Source organism: Siphateles boraxobius, unplaced genomic scaffold (genome assembly GCF_051911475.1).
Source record: "Siphateles boraxobius isolate OS27281-9 unplaced genomic scaffold, OSU_SipBor_1 99, whole genome shotgun sequence".
NCBI lineage: Eukaryota > Metazoa > Chordata > Actinopteri > Cypriniformes > Leuciscidae > Siphateles > Siphateles boraxobius.
The window spans coordinates 222,501-227,500 of NW_027509229.1; the positions used below are offsets into that span (position 1 = coordinate 222,501).

At 37.8% G+C, this 5,000-nt stretch overlaps 9 non-coding genes across 9 annotated transcripts; all 9 read right to left on the reverse strand.

The window, feature by feature from the left end:
- Window positions 1–549: 549 nt before the first annotated feature.
- Window positions 550–668, reverse strand: LOC143734962 (5S ribosomal RNA). Its single transcript, XR_013202836.1, has one exon. It is a non-coding gene; the product is annotated as a 5S ribosomal RNA (ribosomal RNA).
- Window positions 669–849: 181 nt separating this feature from the next.
- On the reverse strand, window positions 850–968 carry LOC143734973 (5S ribosomal RNA). Its single transcript, XR_013202847.1, has one exon. It is a non-coding gene; the product is annotated as a 5S ribosomal RNA (ribosomal RNA).
- Window positions 969–1,136: 168 nt separating this feature from the next.
- On the reverse strand, window positions 1,137–1,255 carry LOC143734775 (5S ribosomal RNA). Its single transcript, XR_013202668.1, has one exon. It is a non-coding gene; the product is annotated as a 5S ribosomal RNA (ribosomal RNA).
- A 593-nt stretch (window positions 1,256–1,848) lies between these two features.
- On the reverse strand, window positions 1,849–1,967 carry LOC143734770 (5S ribosomal RNA). The gene has a single exon (XR_013202663.1). It is a non-coding gene; the product is annotated as a 5S ribosomal RNA (ribosomal RNA).
- A 795-nt stretch (window positions 1,968–2,762) lies between these two features.
- Window positions 2,763–2,881, reverse strand: LOC143734167 (5S ribosomal RNA). Its single transcript, XR_013202070.1, has one exon. It is a non-coding gene; the product is annotated as a 5S ribosomal RNA (ribosomal RNA).
- Window positions 2,882–3,162: 281 nt separating this feature from the next.
- Window positions 3,163–3,282, reverse strand: LOC143734759 (5S ribosomal RNA). The gene has a single exon (XR_013202653.1). It is a non-coding gene; the product is annotated as a 5S ribosomal RNA (ribosomal RNA).
- A 1,000-nt stretch (window positions 3,283–4,282) lies between these two features.
- On the reverse strand, window positions 4,283–4,401 carry LOC143734984 (5S ribosomal RNA). The gene has a single exon (XR_013202858.1). It is a non-coding gene; the product is annotated as a 5S ribosomal RNA (ribosomal RNA).
- A 181-nt stretch (window positions 4,402–4,582) lies between these two features.
- LOC143734996 (5S ribosomal RNA) lies at window positions 4,583–4,701 on the reverse strand. The gene has a single exon (XR_013202869.1). It is a non-coding gene; the product is annotated as a 5S ribosomal RNA (ribosomal RNA).
- Window positions 4,702–4,869: 168 nt separating this feature from the next.
- On the reverse strand, window positions 4,870–4,988 carry LOC143734776 (5S ribosomal RNA). Its single transcript, XR_013202669.1, has one exon. It is a non-coding gene; the product is annotated as a 5S ribosomal RNA (ribosomal RNA).
- Window positions 4,989–5,000: the final 12 nt, after the last annotated feature.

Genomic DNA, 5,000 nt, shown 5'->3' on the forward strand with positions numbered 1-5,000 from the left:
AGGGACTCTTTTTTTTAAACTAAGAAGAACTTTTGAAAAAACTCAAACTCTTTCATGCTCTCTGAAGAATCTCAGAGACTTTTAAAGGCTTTCTGAAGAAGCTCAGTGAGTCTTTTTTTTAAAGTAAGAAGAACTTTTGAAAAAACTCAAACTCTTTCATGCTCTCTGAAGAATCTCAGAGACTTTTAAAGGCTTTCTGAAGAAGCTCAGGGACTCTTTTTTTTAAACTAAGAAGAACTTTTGAAAAAACTCAAACTCTTTCATGCTCTCTGAAGAATCTCAGAGACTTTTAAAGGCTTTCTGAAGAAGCTCAGTGAGTCTTTTTTTTAAACTAAGAAGAACTTTTGAAAAAACTCAAACTCTTTCATGCTCTCTGAAGAATCTCAGAGACTTTTAAAGGCTTTCTGAAGAAGCTCAGTGAGTCTTTTTTTTAAACTAAGAAGAACTTTTGAAAAAACTCAAACTCTTTCATGCTCTCTGAAGAATCTCAGAGACTTTTAAAGGCTTTCTGAAGAAGCTCAGGGACTCTTTTTTTGTTTAAATCAAAAAAGCTTACAGCACCTGGTATTCCCAGGCGGTCTCCCATCCAAGTACTAACCAGGCCCGACCCTGCTTAGCTTCCGAGATCAGACGAGATCGGGCGTGACCAAGGTGGTATGGCCGTAAGCGAAAACTGCTGCCAAAATTGGGCTATTTAAAAGGTTAGACCATTAATGAAGAAAACTAAGAAGAACTTTTGATAAAACTCAAACTCTTTCATGCTCTCTGAAGAATCTCAGAGACTTTTAAAGGCTTTCTGAAGAAGCAGAGGGACTCTTTTTTTTTTTTTTTTTTTTTTTAAATCAAAAAAGCTTACAGCACCTGGTATTCCCAGGCGGTCTCCCATCCAAGTACTAACCAGGCCCGACCCTGCTTAGCTTCCGAGATCAGACGAGATCGGGCGTGACCAAGGTGGTATGGCCGTAAGCAAAAACTGCTGCCAAAATTGGGCTATTCAAAAGGTTAGACCATTAATGAAGAAAACTAAGAAGAACTTTTGAAAAAACTCAAACTCTTTCATGCTCTCTGAAGAATCTCAGAGACTTTTAAAGGCTTTCTGAAGAAGCTCAGGGACTCTTTTTTTTTTAAATCAAAAAAGCTTACAGCACCTGGTATTCCCAGGCGGTCTCCCATCCAAGCACTAACCAGGGCTGACCCTGCTTAGCTTCCGAGATCAGACGAGATCGGGCGTGACCAAGGTGGTATGGCCGTAAGCGAAAACTGCTGCCAAAATTGGGCAATTTAAAAGGTTAGACCATTAATGAAGAAAACTAAGAAGAACTTTTGAAAAAACTCAAACTCTTTCATGCTCTCTGAAGAATCTCAGAGACTTCTAAAGGCTTTCTGAAGAAGCTCAGTGAGTCTTTTTTTTAAACTAAGAAGAACTTTTGAAAAAACTCAAACTCTTTCATGCTCTCTGAAGAATCTCAGAGACTTTTAAAGGCTTTCTGAAGAAGCTCAGTGAGTCTTTTTTTTAAACTCAGAAGAACTTTTGAAAAAACTCAAACTCTTTCATGCTCTCTGAAGAATCTCAGAGACTTTTAAAGGCTTTCTGAAGAAGCTCAGGGACTCTTTTTTTTAAACTAAGAAGAACTTTTGAAAAAACTCAAACTCTTTCATGCTCTCTGAAGAATCTCAGAGACTTTTAAAGGCTTTCTGAAGAAGCTCAGTGAGTCTTTTTTTTAAAGAAGAACTTTTGAAAAAACTCAAACTCTTTCATGCTCTCTGAAGAATCTCAGAGACTTTTAAAGGCTTTCTGAAGAAGCTCAGGGACTCTTTATTTTTTTATTTTTTTTTTTAAATCAAAAAAGTTTACAGCACCTGGTATTCCCAGGCGGTCTCCCATCCAAGTACTAACCAGGACCGACCCTGCTTAGCTTTCGAGATCAGACGAGATCGGGCGTGACCAAGGTGGTAAGGCCGTAAGCGAAAACTGCTGCCAAAATTGGGCAATTTAAAAGGTTAGACCATTAATGAAGAAAACTAAGAAGAACTTTTGAAAAAACTCAAACTCTTTCATGCTCTCTGAAGAATCTCAGAGACTTTTAAAGGCTTTCTGAAGAAGCTCAGTGAGTCTTTTTTTTAAAGTAAGAAGAACTTTTGAAAAAACTCAAACTCTTTCATGCTCTCTGAAGAATCTCAGAGACTTTTAAAGGCTTTCTGAAGAAGCTCAGGGACTCTTTTTTTTAAACTAAGAAGAACTTTTGAAAAAACTCAAACTCTTTCATGCTCTCTGAAGAATCTCAGAGACTTTTAAAGGCTTTCTGAAGAAGCTCAGTGAGTCTTTTTTTTAAAGTAAGAAGAACTTTTGAAAAAACTCAAACTCTTTCATGCTCTCTGAAGAATCTCAGAGACTTTTAAAGGCTTTCTGAAGAAGCTCAGTGAGTCTTTTTTTTAAACTAAGAAGAACTTTTGAAAAAACTCAAACTCTTTCATGCTCTCTGAAGAATCTCAGAGACTTTTAAAGGCTTTCTGAAGAAGCTCAGGGACTCTTTTTTTTAAACTAAGAAGAACTTTTGAAAAAACTCAAACTCTTTCATGCTCTCTGAAGAATCTCAGAGACTTTTAAAGGCTTTCTGAAGAAGCTCAGTGAGTCTTTTTTTTAAAGTAAGAAGAACTTTTGAAAAAACTCAAACTCTTTCATGCTCTCTGAAGAATCTCAGAGACTTTTAAAGGCTTTCTGAAGAAGCTCAGGGACTCTTTTTTTTTTTTTAAATCAAAAAAGCTTACAGCACCTGGTATTCCCAGGCGGTCTCCCATCCAAGTACTAACCAGGCCCGACCCTGCTTAGCTTCCGAGATCAGACGAGATCGGGCATGACCAAGGTGGTATGGCCGTAAGCGAAAACTGCTGCCAAATTTGGGCAATTTAAAAGGTTAGACCATTAATGAAGAAAACTAAGAAGAACTTTTGAAAAAACTCAAACTCTTTCATGCTCTCTGAAGAATCTCAGAGACTTTTAAAGGCTTTCTGAAGAAGCTCAGTGAGTCTTTTTTTTAAACTAAGAAGAACTTTTGAAAAAACTCAAACTCTTTCATGCTCTCTGAAGAATCTCAGAGACTTTTAAAGGCTTTCTGAAGAAGCTCAGGGACTCTTTTTTTTTTTTTTTTTTTAAATCAAAAAAGCTTACAGCACCTGGTATTCCCAGGCGGTCTCCCATCCAAGCACTAACCAGGCCCGACCCTGCTTAGCTTCCGAGATCAGACGAGATCGGGCGTGACCAAGGTGGTATTGGCCGTAAGCGAAAACTGCTGCCAAAATTGGGCAATTTAAAAGGTTAGACCATTAATGAAGAAAACTAAGAAGAACTTTTGAAAAAACTCAAACTCTTTCATGCTCTCTGAAGAATCTCAGAGACTTTTAAAGGCTTTCTGAAGAAGCTCAGGGACTCTTTTTTTAAACTAAGAAGAACTTTTGAAAAAACTCAAACTCTTTCATGCTCTCTGAAGAATCTCAGAGACTTTTAAAGGCTTTCTGAAGAAGCTCAGTGAGTCTTTTTTTTAAAGTAAGAAGAACTTTTGAAAAAACTCAAACTCTTTCATGCTCTCTGAAGAATCTCAGAGACTTTTAAAGGCTTTCTGAAGAAGCTCAGTGAATCTTCTTTTTAAAGTAAGAAGAACTTTTGAAAAAACTCAAACTCTTTCATGCTCTCTGAAGAATCTCAGAGACTTTTAAAGGCTTTCTGAAGAAGCTCAGGGACTCTTTTTTTTAAACTAAGAAGAACTTTTGAAAAAACTCAAACTCTTTCATGCTCTCTGAAGAATCTCAGAGACTTTTAAAGGCTTTCTGAAGAAGCTCAGTGAGTCTTTTTTTTAAAGTAAGAAGAACTTTTGAAAAAACTCAAACTCTTTCATGCTCTCTGAAGAATCTCAGAGACTTTTAAAGGCTTTCTGAAGAAGCTCAGGGACTCTTTTTTTTAAACTAAGAAGAACTTTTGAAAAAACTCAAACTCTTTCATGCTCTCTGAAGAATCTCAGAGACTTTTAAAGGCTTTCTGAAGAAGCTCAGTGAGTCTTTTTTTTAAACTAAGAAGAACTTTTGAAAAAACTCAAACTCTTTCATGCTCTCTGAAGAATCTCAGAGACTTTTAAAGGCTTTCTGAAGAAGCTCAGTGAGTCTTTTTTTTAAACTAAGAAGAACTTTTGAAAAAACTCAAACTCTTTCATGCTCTCTGAAGAATCTCAGAGACTTTTAAAGGCTTTCTGAAGAAGCTCAGGGACTCTTTTTTTGTTTAAATCAAAAAAGCTTACAGCACCTGGTATTCCCAGGCGGTCTCCCATCCAAGTACTAACCAGGCCCGACCCTGCTTAGCTTCCGAGATCAGACGAGATCGGGCGTGACCAAGGTGGTATGGCCGTAAGCGAAAACTGCTGCCAAAATTGGGCTATTTAAAAGGTTAGACCATTAATGAAGAAAACTAAGAAGAACTTTTGATAAAACTCAAACTCTTTCATGCTCTCTGAAGAATCTCAGAGACTTTTAAAGGCTTTCTGAAGAAGCAGAGGGACTCTTTTTTTTTTTTTTTTTTTTTTTAAATCAAAAAAGCTTACAGCACCTGGTATTCCCAGGCGGTCTCCCATCCAAGTACTAACCAGGCCCGACCCTGCTTAGCTTCCGAGATCAGACGAGATCGGGCGTGACCAAGGTGGTATGGCCGTAAGCAAAAACTGCTGCCAAAATTGGGCTATTCAAAAGGTTAGACCATTAATGAAGAAAACTAAGAAGAACTTTTGAAAAAACTCAAACTCTTTCATGCTCTCTGAAGAATCTCAGAGACTTTTAAAGGCTTTCTGAAGAAGCTCAGGGACTCTTTTTTTTTTAAATCAAAAAAGCTTACAGCACCTGGTATTCCCAGGCGGTCTCCCATCCAAGCACTAACCAGGGCTGACCCTGCTTAGCTTCCGAGATCAGACGAGATCGGGCGTGACCAAGGTGGTATGGCCGTAAGCGAAAACTGCTGC